The sequence below is a fragment of the Azolla caroliniana genome, unplaced genomic scaffold (assembly GCF_043228905.1).
Source record: "Azolla caroliniana isolate FFs.n. ecotype wild unplaced genomic scaffold, voAzoCaro1.0.p SCAF_15, whole genome shotgun sequence".
Classification (NCBI taxonomy): Eukaryota; Viridiplantae; Streptophyta; class Polypodiopsida; order Salviniales; family Salviniaceae; genus Azolla; species Azolla caroliniana.
In genome coordinates this window covers 10,639,842-10,655,083 of record NW_028230450.1, presented here as the reverse complement: position 1 = coordinate 10,655,083, position 15,242 = coordinate 10,639,842, and the positions used below count along the sequence as shown (strand labels likewise).

At 39.2% G+C, this 15,242-nt stretch overlaps 2 non-coding genes and 1 pseudogene across 2 annotated transcripts; 2 read left to right on the top strand and 1 right to left on the bottom strand.

The window, feature by feature from the left end:
• The first annotated feature begins 4,679 nt into the window (after positions 1-4,679).
• Positions 4,680-4,817, top strand: LOC147854588 (U4 spliceosomal RNA; annotated as a pseudogene).
• Positions 4,818-11,145: 6,328 nt separating this feature from the next.
• Positions 11,146-11,309, top strand: LOC147854587 (U1 spliceosomal RNA). The gene has a single exon (XR_015531080.1). It is a non-coding gene; the product is annotated as a U1 spliceosomal RNA (small nuclear RNA).
• Positions 11,310-12,034: 725 nt separating this feature from the next.
• LOC147854586 (U2 spliceosomal RNA) lies at positions 12,035-12,241 on the bottom strand. The gene has a single exon (XR_015531118.1). It is a non-coding gene; the product is annotated as a U2 spliceosomal RNA (small nuclear RNA).
• Between the last annotated feature and the right edge of the window lie 3,001 nt (positions 12,242-15,242).

The window sequence follows — 15,242 nt, the reverse complement described above, 5'->3', positions numbered from 1 at the left end:
CGCCTTTTAGGCAAGCATCGAAGAGCTCCCCTTACCACCATAGATGTCATGGCTAAGTGGAGAGATAGCTCTGAAAATATATTTTTTAGTGTCCTTATTAAAATAGTCATCATTATCAAGATCATATTATAGCCAATAGATACGTGTGGCACTATTTTGTTTTTGAACTTCCTATCAAGTAGGCACATGACACACCATTTTGGCTAGTCTACAAGCAAGACACCATTGTGCCAATGGAGTTCGTCATATCTAATCTACAGATAGTCATCCAAGAAGTAAAGTCTAGTTCAATAACAAGATCAAGGACAAAGACCTAGAGGAAAGGTACATAACCCTCGTGTTCTCCTCAAAGTGTCATAAGGAGAAACTCAAACTTGTGGGAGAGGGTCCCTATATAATAGCATAGGTCACAAAAGCAAGTGCATGTAAACTTAAAAACTTTGACAAACAAGACCTCCCCAACTTTACCAACAAAAGTTTGTTAAAAATATACCGCAACTAGCTAATATTAGAAACCTTACTTTCCCTTTGACATTAGACATATTGTCTTATGTTTTTCTTCTCCCTCCTAGTAAAAATGGGCATAGGACAAACTGTTATTCATGTACAATTGCTACTTGTGGAAGCCAACATATTGCCTCATGTTTTTCTTCTGCCTAGTAAAAATGGCCACAAGACAAACCATTGTTCATCTATAGTTATTGCTTGCAGAAGTCTCAAAGCAACAATGTCCTTTGGGACAAATTTTTTGTCATGAGAGTAGGTGCATGATTGCGTCAAGGGACCATGCAATTTTGACCATCAATGATCTTGAATGGAAAGCTAGTTGAGACTTCGGACGACCATATCAAACAAACTATTGACCCTCGGTCCTAAGATCTGACCTTGAACTAGCACAATCTATAACACCAACTATAATGTATAACAAATTACAATGAGCTAAAGTGGCAACCTCTAACCTACAAAACATATAGAAACATTCTGGTTTGGCCAAAATGTCAAAGGTGCAATGTGTTAGGAAACAGGTCCCTCCGGATGGGAAGTGAGAAGAACAGTGTTGATGAGCAAACTCAGCCGAGGCCGAAACCAGATGTGGAGTACCCGGTGAGAACTGGATGACGAGTACCCGGCAAGAGCCGGATGGCGAAGGCCCGGTGAGAAGTGCTCACCGGATGAAGGGACATATTCATAAATATGTTTTCTAAGAGTCCATCAGGGCTATATTTGTAAATAGTCGAAAAGTCATATTAGTATAAATATGACTTAGGGCAAACTTAGTGTGTAGTTGTTGTCATTCTTGTTGGTGCAAGATTTGAGCGCGTAACTGTGTACAGAGAGAGAGAGAGAGAGAGGAAGAGGTCGTTGCCTCTGTTGTAACCGCCGCATGTGGCGAAGATAGCAAGCTCGAGGTCGTTGCCTCGGTGCTTTACTATTGTACATTGTGATATAGTGATAGTTTGCAGTCTATGGGCTGCCGTGGTTTTTCCCTAGTTTGGGTTTTCCACGTTAACATCCTGTGTACTCTTCTCTTCACTGTGTCGTGCATACCTTACCCGTTTTCTGTGTTTGATCCTAGACTCGGTTGTGGCCGAGTGTTGTGCTTAGGGAGCGTGTATCCCTGTCACAATGGTTCCCCACAAAAGGCTCTCAAGTGCCTTCTAGGAAGTAACTAACTAAGGCCCACAGGTGGACAAAGGTGCAACCCATGATAGAAGGCCAAAGCACTATATTGCAAAACCAAATGTGAAGGGGTGGGTGTGAAGAGACATTTAAAAGTGAATGAAAAGGCAAATCGTCGGGGACATACAAGTTGGCACCTCATTATGTGCCACTATAATTAAATATCCAAGCCTTCATTTTTTTCCAAGTAGGATGATGAGTAAGAACAAAAGTGGAGGGAGATATTCAAATATGAGGAGAGAAGATGGGAAAGGACCAAAATGGAGTTGTATGGCTAAATATGCAATGAGCACCACTACAAAATCGGGCAAAGTTCCATGTGAGACTCTAAAAGAACTAATGCACAACGTGAGATCAGGGTTCATTGGAAATGGGAGAGATTGGAAATGAGTGACGCCCTTGATGACTACACTATTTGAACAATATGTTTAACCCCCACCTAACCAACTATGGTTTGCAAATACCGAATCACACATATGTAAGATCCTTGTTCACTATCTTCACCCTCTAAGTGAGCATTGGTTGCCCAATCACCTTCACTCAATAATGTTGCACTCCATCCACTTTCATCACACTTGTGCTACCATCAACAAATCATTTTGGATAATTTGAGTCAAGATGGAGCTCATCAACATTCTCATTGGGATCCTCGACCTAGACACCCATACAACCTCTCAGTTCTTGGTGTTGCCTTCACTTTGCCTCTCCATTTGACCCTCAACACCTCCACACTTATGACTAACGTAGTTGGAGCCTCACTTTCAACCTTAATAAACATTGTATTAAGCACCAAATGCTCAATCTTTCCTCATCCTTCAAACAATACTTTGAGGTGATGAAATCCTCTATGATGAACACACATTTAACCAAACTCTCCCTATTCTCCCCTACCTCAACATACAACACCTCTAGTGCTCACAGTTGCTCGATCACAAACACCAACCTCCTCGCTCCATCCATCCATCCCCTTCCCCCCACAACAATTAACCCATCACTAGCTTCACTGCATCACTCTCCATCTTCTAACACCCTCTTCAACAATTGCCCACTCTTCTCCAACCTTGACAACCTTCGCCTTGTGAATTGTCTGATTAACATTAAGTGCTAATTAGTTGAACGTTAATCATACCTCTTTTGTTTCTGGCATGTGACTTCCCTTCTTAATCAAGTTAGGTTGAGTACTATTGTGTCATTTTGTGACTTCAGATGTGTGTGTACTTACTTAATAAATTTAAGCTTGCTTAAGGTTTAGGTTAACTTCTTAATTAGGTTTGTCGTAGTTAGGTGAGAGTGATGGTTCATGAGGCTAGGGTTTGCATGGCTAACAACTCAAGCGTGATTGGCAACAACTCTTGCACGGTTCACTACTATTAGGGTATACAACAAATAGAACCCCTCGGCCAACAATATCTGTCTCGAGGTAAAATGTGCTGATATATAGGCATGTAATCAACGTAACACACTAATAGATGATTGAATAACAATTTGCACCTCTTTATGCATATCATGATGCCTACAAGTATATTCATAAAAGCCACATTGTTTTAACATAAAATCAATGACACAATGTACTCTAACACATAAACTATTACGTTCTCATGTTCGGTATCATGTTGGTCACGATACACCATTACTAGGAGTTGCATGGAATGAGTTTTTTGGTACCTTTTACTTTGTTGGCTTTAAGAATTAGAGGAAAATTGATTCATGTTATATAACATTTGAGTTTTATATAGACAAGGAAGTTGATGCACTCCATTTTATTTACTGATTGTGATTCGTTTCTAGAATTTGTTTCGTGGTTTTCTATCCCCCTTAAAAGAATTTTCACATAAACAATTTTGGTGTATTGTGCAATCCTTATGTTGTAGTCTTGGTTTGTATTTAAAATAACTTCCATGAAATCACCTTTGCCTCCTAATCAAGTAGTAGATTGCTTTTGACATTCCTAACATGGCCACAAGCTCAATTCTGTTTCATTTAGGGTTTACTTTCATTTCTTTTGTTTGATTTTGGGTGTAATTGTATTTGTTTGTGATGGTTCTACTTCCCATTACATGTTGCTCTTTATGGAACTCAAGTAGGCTTTTTTTATTACAACAAAGAAAAAAAAAGTGAAGACATAAGAAGCTCCGAAGGACAAACAAATCTTATCATGTGTCAAATGTCATGCTTGAAAGTAGTTACTCTCAATTGTGCATTTCAAGTAAACATCTTAGTCAATAATTAATTCATTATTTGTGTTTAATTAATCTTTCTTATTAATGAATATTCTTATATGAACTAGCCTTTTATTGTGAATGAAAACACCATGCTTTTATAACATATCCTCTTATTAACTCATTCTCCATGCTTAATTCTTCAAAGATTATTATTATATACTCATCTTTAGTCTTTAATTAGCCATGTTTTTTGCCCATACTTGCCAAATGCTCTTGTGTTAATTCACTATTAATTGGTAAGCAATAATCATCGACGATTTTTCAAGTTATACTAGCCAGACAATACAAATGCTCTAAGCGTTCTCACCTCAATATTGTTTTCTTTGACTTGTATTCTTGTCTAATGCTAATCGTGATGCTCTCCACAATAGAGGGAATTATTCCTTTCTGAAGGATCTCAATTCTTCTATACTTGAGTGTTTTCTACATGTATTTATATCTTTTGCATGTTCAGAGGTAAATGGACATGCATATGGAAGGCATCATATGGGCATATATGGGTGGGTCATTCGGGTTTTATTTTGGTGAGGCAAAATATCCCAATTCACGTTGAGGATTCTCTCTAGGGCCATAATTTGGTGTTAGAAAAGACGTTAATATATCTTTCTTTCTTTCTCTTTATCTATGTGCCATGGGACATCTGAGTATGGAATATGGAATATGGAATGAATGGTTAGGTCTGTGGCTGAGTCTAGCAGGCAATATTTGGGCGTCCCACATAGAAAGGCAAGGGAAGGCTATGGCTATAAATAGTGAGGGGCTTCTCTGTTGTTATTCATCTTTGCGCTTGGGGCAATGACGCAGTTAGTGAGGGCTTCCCGAGACGCGTCAATTGCTGGTTGAAAACTATTTCCAACCCCCCTCCCCGGCTCCTGCAAGGGAACCCCGGAGAATTTTTGTCAAAGGCCCTTGCTCCTCTCCGGAGGAGTGGGCCTCTAAAAAATCCTTTCGAAAATGATGAATGGAACAATCAATTTAAGGAGTTATCGTGATTTTTAACTGCAGATGCTGGATAATCGACTCCTGCTGCTGTATTTGCCAAGATAGTTATATAGATGCTGATTTCTGTTACATTTCAACGGATTTTATCTATATCAGTCCCTGGTGTGTGAATTATTGCGGCATATGATCTCGTTTCCATTGTTGTGTATGTATCTCAATTCGCTCAGGTAGATAGATCGGTGCGTTTCTCATACCTCAAAGAAAAGAATCATCTCAAGTCGCATAGGTAGATCTGTGCATTTCGATGATTGTTATGTGTGTACTGATTAGGTAGATCTGTGCATTTCGATGATTGTTATGTGTGTACTGATTCTGAAATTTACTGTCATCTGCCTTGGGTTAGGTTGGCATCTTAATATATAGGAGGCAGGCCAATGCCACATACACGCACATTACTATAGACATTTGGTAGCGTTGAAAGGGCAGCCCCCAGAATCACTCTAGTAATCACTCGATGATTATATAAACAGATCCCCACAACCACTCTAATCGCTTCCATAATGGTGATCAACCACTCTAATTGCTCCCAGATTATATCTCTAGGTGCAAAGGTTCTTACATACCGTAAAGCAGGTTTTATCAATATATAATTGTAATATAAATTTCAAAATGTAGAAGTAGTTTCCCAACATTGTAAATTGAACAAACTTGTGTTTCTTTTCCAACAGCTGGGAAATGCGATTACATGACTTCTGTATGAAATAGTGAAAGACTTAGAAATCTGATTTTTGTTGATGAATATTGTTGTTTTTAAATATTTGGAACATAATTTCAATTTGATTCAATGTAATTTTGTCATGAAACAATGTAAATTTTTTTATTTGGATTTTGGGGTAACCAAGTTCGTGTACTTGCCATTACTGTTGCCACTATTATTATGGTAACTCTCCTTATTTCTTTCCATTAAACCATTCCCTTGTTGCCTGTTTCTTCTTCAATTCATCTCTCGATGTTGCAACGATTCTTATCCAACTAAAGAGGGCCTTATTATAGCTACCAAATCTCTTTTGCTAAAGGGGCCATAGTTTATAGCTTCTGCTTAATTACAGAAGTGATCTATGATGGCTAATTTATCACTGCTTTTGCCAGCAAAGAGAATGACTGTCATGTGCATTTACATAGTCTAACAGAATCATATTGTGCTTTGCACATAACATCCTGTTTGTTTGCTAGGGTTTCTGGTATCCATATCTTTATTGCATAAGAGGATCTGGTGTCCCGCATCACTTTCCAGTTAAATCTAATGACACTGTTTGTATCCTTAGCCTGATGTCTTAAATCAAAGGATATATAACCGATACCCAATGAAAAGGGGTAAAAAGAACTTTAGCTCAAAAATTTGTTGCACCTTTTTCCTGTCAAATCCTGGAAGATCTAACCCTCTCTCTCTCTCTCTCTCTCTCTCTCTCTCTCATAGATTCATCATACTTAACTCTTCTTCTTATTCTGGTGTAGATTTTTGCCATATCTACTCTAACTTGAAGCTTCCAAACTAATAATGTCAAGCCTATTCAGTCTTTCAAAATCAAAGCTCAGTCCCCAGTTTCAGAGAGATTGTTTCATGTTATGTATACCCAAAAAATGTCATTACTAGCGTGCCCCATATGATAAAAAACACAACAATGTCAACGAAACAACCTACCAATAACTCTTTTTGGAACCATAATTGAGTTTGATAAAAAAGGATTGAATTTGCATTAAATCTGAATAATTTGTCCACACATAGGGCAAATTGTTGCATCTTTTTGTCAAAACGGAATGTAAGTGTATCATTTGATTCATCACAAACCTTGATGCCTTCCATAACATCTCGGTACTTCACACACATTACTAACCAAAATAGCCCAAGCAACATACTCATCCCCTTACAACACATCCTTAGCCCATATGTAGAGAAGTGCTCAGTTCTTGTTCTCGGGGCCTCCACCATTTCTAGTGTTTTCCAGAACGTGCTCTGGGTCCATCCGTCATTTTTAATTTCCTCTAACGGTATTCCAAATCTCATAATTTTGAGCCTCATATAAAGTTGGGGGTTTATATTTGTGTGATTGCATCCATCTACTTGATTACGCTTACAGATTTAGTGTATGAATTGGCAAATATTTAGAAACCAAATAACGATGGCTTAATGGGCTCAACATTGCTAAATTGTTGGCCAAATCAACTATATGCATGCTCAATGGATCCATGGTAGTATACATTGTCTAATGTATCTTCTCTATAGGATTCAAAATGGTATATAATTGAAAGAGGGGATCATTCTAATTACATTCTTCTCATATTGTGCTTTCTTTGTTCTTGTTTGACAACGCATACCATATGCAAACTAATCAGATGAGTCTCTTATTCACCATTTGGAGATTGTGAGAGAATGCAAGAAAGTCATGAGATGAAGTAGGAAATTAGTAAAGATTTAGTAGAATGTTTCTGCATTTCTATTCGACACATACATTCCCTTGATACATATATGTTCACATGTAGAGCACCAAACAAGAAGTAATGTATGGTGAAAAATGAGGGTCACTAAAGTAATGTATGTATTACTCTAAAAATGGAATGGAATGGAACGAGATGGATTAATAGAATGAATTTGAGTGAGAAGAATGCTAATTTCCACAAGGTAGCAATGGGGAATGTGTAGGTAAACATGTATGCAAAGACCTTCAATCTGGATCAGCTATCAAAAGAATGAAAGGAAAGTAAAAGGAAAGAAATGAGATATATAAGAAGAATGGAATGGAACGAAAAGGAAAGAAATGAGAGAATTGATGGAATGAAACTGGTGATTTTGAATTATACCAGATTGTCAGTAAGTGTAACAGGGTTTTGTATACGGGAAACAGGGTTTTGAAACTGGGGATTTTTCCTAACAAGCCATTAACTATGAATTAGTACCCTGTCAGTAAAAAGCTGGAATCTTTCAATGTTCCTTCAGAAGCTTCTCATGCTTTCTGCACTATCTCAGACCTTTGAAGCTCTGCGAAGAGATGAAGGGATTTGGGAAGGAATTTGGTCATGCCTAGGCAGTCTATAAGGAGAAGGAGAAGAAGGTTAGGTCTGTCTGGACCTCGAGTAGACTCCATTGATTACATACTACCAAGAAGAGAAACAGAACAAAGAAAAAGCTCTCAAGGACAAATAAAGCTGTGTTACATACTCCCAGTTAGAAAGTCACTGCTTTCTGTGTTCTTTATCAGCAGCATAGCGCCCCTGCCAATAGTAAGTACATCAGGTAAATGTCCTAAACAAGTTTTTAATCCAGATTCTCCGTGTTTAATTCTTTCCAAGCGTATTAATGACTGCTGATCTATGAACTGGCTCTTTAATTAACCCAATGTTGCAGGTCGTATTAACTTGTTAGCAATACAGATCCTTAGCATCTTCTATCTCTTTCCTGCTACTTGCTCCCAAATCCAAATTCTTATTTAAATCGAATCCAATCTCGTTTGTTTAGGTTTTCACTCTGAGCATTCCTTTACGGTTTGTTATGTCTAATCATGACATTCTCTTATAAAAATTGAAATGTTCATAATCTGGCTTATTAATACAGGTTATTTTGTGGGTCATGGCTTGACATGTGTGAAGGGCAATTCTACTCATCAAGTTGAATTTCAGGAAGTGGTTTGGATACATTAGGACATGTCTTCCAAACCCTAATGTATAGCTGGCTTCCATATCTTCCAATTATGCTACCATGGGTCCTAGGGGACATGCACTCCTTTTTTATAATCAAAATTTGGTATGCGTGTAATAATGCCACAGTTTTTATATTTTCCATTGTCTACTTCGGTTTAGGTTAGGTTAGGTTGGTTAGCCATGCTCATGGATTATGCGAAAGAATGGTCAGAGATGTGAATGCACAAGCTTTAGGGTTTAGGCCCTTCGTTTTTAAAGCCGCTTCATCGATATGTAGTCTAGGTGCTAAAAACTGCATTGGCACAATTGTTTCTTGCTCGTACCCTCATAGGAAGTTCAAAATAAAACCGTTCCAATTGTCTCTATTGGCTCTAATATGATCTTCTTGATAGGACAACTTTTTGGTAAGGAAGCTAAAAAGAATCTTGTTAGAGCTCTCTGCTCATCCTTTCCATCTCATGTAGTTAGTTAGAGGATCTCTTTCAACGCTCATCCTTTGTTAAGGAAATGAGAACATCCATTACTTACAAACTCTAGAGGGCACCCACAATGCATGATTGCGTTCTTGTATAGAAAGTTGGTCATGGTCCCAACTTCACTTTTCCTTACTATCAGTTGCGACCACATGTATGTTATTAACCCACACATTAAGTTCGTTTGGTGCTTGTGAGGGGCATAGGGGTAGATTTTGTTGTAGGCATGATACTTGAGTTCCATTTGTGAACCTAATCAATTTTGGCGCTTATCTCCAATTTGGTAACTTTTGTTTTGTCCCAAGGTCTTAGGTCAGTCAGGACTTGATTTAGGTTTGAAGTCTAGATAGGAAGTGGATCTCGTTCACATTTTCCCTCCATGTTAGCCTCACATGTTTTGATTAATGATTCTCATTGAAGTCCATTGGTCATTGAGAAATGGTATGATCACTTAGTGTCATCATGCATTTTCTCTCTTGGCACCAATTTACCCTAAGATGCAAGATTCTTTGAGAACTACCATGGGCATTATTCGCATGTGGATAAGTGGGTAAGTGGAAGGCTTTGTAATTGACCTTGTGTTTATGGGTAGGTTTGTGTATGTGAAATTACATTTTTTTGTTTTGGACACCATATAAATGAAGCATAGCATGATTCCTAGGCACAACGGTTTGGTGACAAGGAGTTCCAATGTTGGGCTCATCATGTGTTTTAGATGACAACATACAAGTAACATTGAGGCAACATTGCCTACTTGCTTTCAACTAACAAACGTTTAAACCCAAATAGTTCAAACTGAACTGTTACAAAAAATCCAAACTCAAACCAAATGGTTTTAGAGATTTTCAAACCACATTTTCACGGTTTGGTTTCTGTCTTCAAGTTAGGTTTTAATTCAAAACTTTCAACATTTCAACATTTTAAATATTTTTCCTAAAATGCGAAAATTAGGCCTAAAAATGAAAAGGTTGGTGAAAGCAATATTCAAGAAAATAATCAAGTGTCGACCCTAAATTGTCAAACCGTTTATACCAGAAACCATTAAATTAAGTTGATAAAGGCTCAAACTGCAGTGTTGACCCCCCCCAATCCGAACCGATTACAAAAACTTGAACTTGAACCAAATCGTTTTAACTGTTAAGCCATGGTTTCGTGGTTTGGTTTGGTTTGGTTCACAAGCTAAATTGTTATTGACTAGTAATTTCGAACACATTTTTCGGTAGTATGTTGGCCAATACCACATCAGATCATAGGACTACTCAAGTATGATTTTCACTACCATATTGGATGTGTCTCGCAAAAACATGGAACCCTTTATTCTAGTATAGTGGTCGATCCTTTAATGCTTTCAAGAACACGTGCATTAGATTTGGATATGCTTTTTACCCAACCAATGTCCATGTCATTGAAGTCTTCAATAGAGTGGCAGGATTTGCCTTGCAAGCCTACTCAACATTTCTTGGCCTTGGGGCTTCAAGAATAGTCTTGCTCATCCGTTGCACTTCTTCTTCCCTTTCCTCCAAAGCTTGCAACTTGTTGCAACACAAATGCCTTCTCAACCATGTTCGTTTATAAGTCGATGGGGGGATCACATCTCACAAATGGTGGTCATGGAATGCAAGGGTGTATGGTTGTATGTGCATAATATATTGGTGTTTCCTTCCCACGATACTCAACAACTTTTGTAACCCTCGTCATTAGTGCTTGGTTTGTACGTCACAACCTTGGTCTCCAAACATTGTATGTAACATATGTATATAAATGAAAATCGAGTCGAATTGGGTGTGTATGAGGTGTGATATCTCTATATACATATATAGATAGGAACCAAGGTCCAAGATGTGAGACGTGAAGGGGCGAAGTAAGTACGGGGCAAGGTTAGAGGCACACACACTCACCCACCCTCTAATAATAGTGGCGTTCACCCTAGATTGATTGTGTACATACATATATATACATATGTATAGGAGGGGGAATGGGATGGTTAGTTAGTAAGGAAGCAATGTGCGTATCGTCATAGTGAGAATAAATACAATGAACAGCATTGTGAAAGATTAGATTAGAATTGTCCCACATACAAAGGCAACAAAGCGAGTTGCCTATAAAAGGAAGGCGCTTAGTGATTCTAGAACATACTTACCTGGGCGGGGTCTATCGGTGATCAGCAAGGCCGATGGCTTAGAGCCGGCGCCTCCATTGCACTATCGGAGGGGCTGTTTGCTCTAGCATCTCCCCAAGTGGGAGAGTGCACGTCATAATTTGTGGCAGCGGGGGCTCGCGTTCGCGCGGCCCCCTTCTCAATTGAATGTAAAATGTTTAATTTAAGAGACTGCGTATAGCCAATCTACAAACCTATAACATTATATCACTGTTCTCATGATATTACTAAATGAAATGTGTGATTTCGAGTCAAGTTCGCACTTTGCCGTGTTAACCACGAGCAGGAAATGGTATGAAATAGGAGAGGCCTGAGCCAAGGTTGTGAGATCTAATATTTTTATATATGTCGGCCTCTCAACATACTTTTTCCATGTGCATCTCCATGTATGTTTATGCATAACGACGGTTGTGTCCATCCCATCTAATTCTCCCATATATATATTATATAAATATATGTATCAGTCACTATACTTTCCTCTGATGCATGGTGTCTTCTACTTACTTCGTCCGTAACTTAATTCTGAACGTGGTTGAAATCAGTCCAAGACATCCATCCAATCAAAAAGAAAAAGACAAACCCTCCATGGGTATGTAATATAACAATATGATTATTAATCGCAAAGCTGCGTCTTGTCTCTGTTGTGAGCCACGAGCAGGAATGGTATGAAATAAGAGAGCTATGGGCCAATTCGGTCAGATGTATATATAAATCTGTCGGTCCTTCCGCCGGCCGCCAAGCATATCCTGATCGACATGTGTCACATTCATCAGATCCTGTGAATAATGTGGTGTTGCTGCGGTTTTCCTGTAATCCGCAGTTTTTCTTCAGATTTATTATTCTCTTCTTTAACATATTTGAAAGGGGGGCGCGCCTGTGTGACCTCAGAGGCAGTGCAAGACTGAGGCGACGCACGCAGCTCCCAGAGGCAGCAAGCTGTCTCAGGCAGGAGCTGCCCCCATGAAAGAAATTAGGTTAATATCATGTGGCCTGATAGACCACGTATCAGATATTAAACTGATAAGAACAGATACTACACTTGATCTTAGCCAAAAGGCCGAGAAAGGTATGAATTCCCATAGTGAGTTGGTTTGCTTCTTATACGCCACACCCAAACATGTCTTTATATGTGGGATAATATAATACTGTGTCTAGCACCTTTACTTTTGATTTAGATACACACATCCTAATTTATTATCTATTATGTGATCCTCCATAGAGAACTATATTCGCTTGGTCTTCACAACTAACACCTGGAGAGGGGTTTGCCCGCCATCACATAACCATTACTCCGATCTCGTGAAGTTCATGTATAAGTCCACAAGTAAGTCTGGGATGAGACATGTTCCTGCCTCTTATGACTACCTCAACTAGAGAACTTTTAGCAGACATATGTCATACATGGATACCACTTAATGCTACGAGCATTACTCCTCACCTAGAGATACCTAATTCTTGGTGAGATTTCATCCAAAACAAGACTTAATTTAGCTGCTTTCTCCAAAAGATGCAAATGCATTTGAAAAACATCTCCGGTATATGCTTCTCGCATTGATGGTCTTAACAACAAGAGAGACATTCGTCAATGAGCTTGGCCTTGCTACTTGATATCATCAATCAAATTTTTATCATTAGCAAAATAGATATTTTGATCCTATATAAGTGGTTCAAATTGCTATACTAAATGCAGCCCCACACTAGAGCCTTGGAAAGAAAGCTAATTTCTCCACTAAATTGGAGTCACATACAATTATGAATTTGTGGATTAAAGGTTAAAAAGTTTTAAGTTGCATTAATAGAGGTAGAAATTTGATTATTACAATAATTAAAATGAGCACATTAGAGTTTATAGAGGTAATAAATATGAGTAAACAATGATTAAAAGTTCAAAGTTGAATTAATAGAGGTAGACAAATTTATTATCACAATAGTTAGAATGAACACTTTAGGCTTTACGGAGGTAATAAGTTTGCATAAAAAATGATTAAGTATTTTTTTGGTGAATTGTATTTACGATGGAATTGGAGTGGAAATTTTTAATAGAATGTATGACTTTGTGTTTATCATGCTCTATCCTCCAAGAAGTTTGTCTCCATTAGTGTGAAGAACCATCCAACAATTATATATAACATGTAGGAATTTGTAGGTTCTGGTACGAGTACATGAAGATTTATACATCAATCTGAATCCTTTTATAGGCATCCAGTACGAGTTTACAAAACGGTGCCTTACTGGCTACCGGCTACTAATCAATGTGGATTTGGATCGGTACAACTAACCGGATCTTTCCTTTCCTTAATAATTATTAACTACTCTTTACATAATATTCATCTAATCCATCTCTTCCCTGTCCACACTTCTCCTCCAGGTCATGCTCTTAGGGCCAACACTTGGCATGCTCGTGGGACAGTGCCTTGCACATCGAACCCATGGGTTAGCTTCATCACTCTTCATCGAGTATATCCAATATGCTATGGTCCAGGGGTTTGAGTGGTTCCTCCTCTGTTTCCGTCCTCTGCTACTATTGCTCCGTCTTCAGTTTCGGCTGCTTCTCCCGTGGCTCTGGCTCTGGTCCTGCTCCTGCCATCTGCTCCGCTCTGTGTGTGTCTGGCTCCGTTTCTAGTTGCTGATCCGGTTGTGTCCCTTGCAACTCTGTTCCTCCCGTTTTTGTTTGTGTTCCCGGCGTTGTCTCCGTCTCATCCACCTGTTATTGATGCTGTTGTTGTTGTGTGGAAGCCCTTGTCTCCGGTTGCTGATCTTCATCACTAATATTTATCTGCTCCACTTTTTTCTCTGCTTCCTTCCGTCGTCGCTCCCACTCATAGCCTTCCAACTGTAGTTGCACTCGGAGTTGGTCATCTTCAATTCCGTCAATGAGCTTTCAGACGGCCTCTAATTGTGTTTCGGCTAGGGCATAAAAATCATTCGACAATTCTTCTTGGATGGTGACTATACTTTCCTCATCCATCTTATAGAAATTGTCGCTAGCTTTCTTTCCATTTTTAGCATCTGCCCGAGGCAGTTGAAGTTCCGCCGCTTGTTTTGACCACTGATTCCATACAGCCGTTGAACAATCGTCTATCTTTATTTTCATCTTGTCCCTCCATGCTCCGACCATCATCCGGATTCTCTTGATGCCCATTTTCACTTTGTCTTCTATGGCCTCTTTTTCTTTCTTCAGCTGCTTGATGAGGTTTTCCACTGTCGTCGCTTGCATTTCATACTCCATAATCCGGCTTTGGTAGGTTGTTGTACCTTATCCAACACCATTTTTGACCGCTCGACCACCTAATGATGCTCTGACACCAGTTCCATCCTTTCCTTCGCCGCTTCCTCCAACAACTTCGTCATTGTTTCCGCCATCAGTTGTCCCTGTTCTGTCAATGCCTCTGATTTGTCCTTCAGCTCTGCTCGGACCTCTCTAAGGTTTTCCTGCTTCTGGTTGTAGTCTGTCTCCAACTTCTTATGATCCTGGTACAACTTATCGAAATCCTCTGGTTTTTGTTTGAGACGCCGACTGACTTGCGAACACAGCCAATCATCTGTATCCTTCTCCTGCCAGATTTCTCCCTTGAGCCGCTCAATTTCCATCTCTGCCATTCCCCAAAGTTTGTCTTTTTCCTGCAGCAGATTCTCTTTCTCCTCCTTCAGTCGGTCCTTGTTTCCTTGTGTCTTTTGGAGACTATCTTTTGTCCTCTATTTCTCTTCCTCGACTGTCTTCCGTAGTTCTTTTTCTCTCTCTCTCCCAGTGCCGCTTGAGTGACCAAATCTTCCTTGAGCGCTTCGATTTCTTTATTCCACTCGTGCTCTTTCTCCAGTGCCGTATTAGCCATTGGTTCTACTTCTTTCATCAGAGCCGCTTCCTTTGTTCTTTTCGGTTCTACCGGCTCCATTAATGTGATGGTGTTGTGGACCATATTCGCCATTATGGCCACTAAATCCTTGGCCCTTGCCAACTCTTCTTCTAAAATCCGGATCTGATTTCACGCCTTCTCCAATTCCTTGGTTACAGTCAATAAACTTTATGTCGGGGTGGGTTCGCTTCTCCATACTTGTTGTTCCACTTCCACT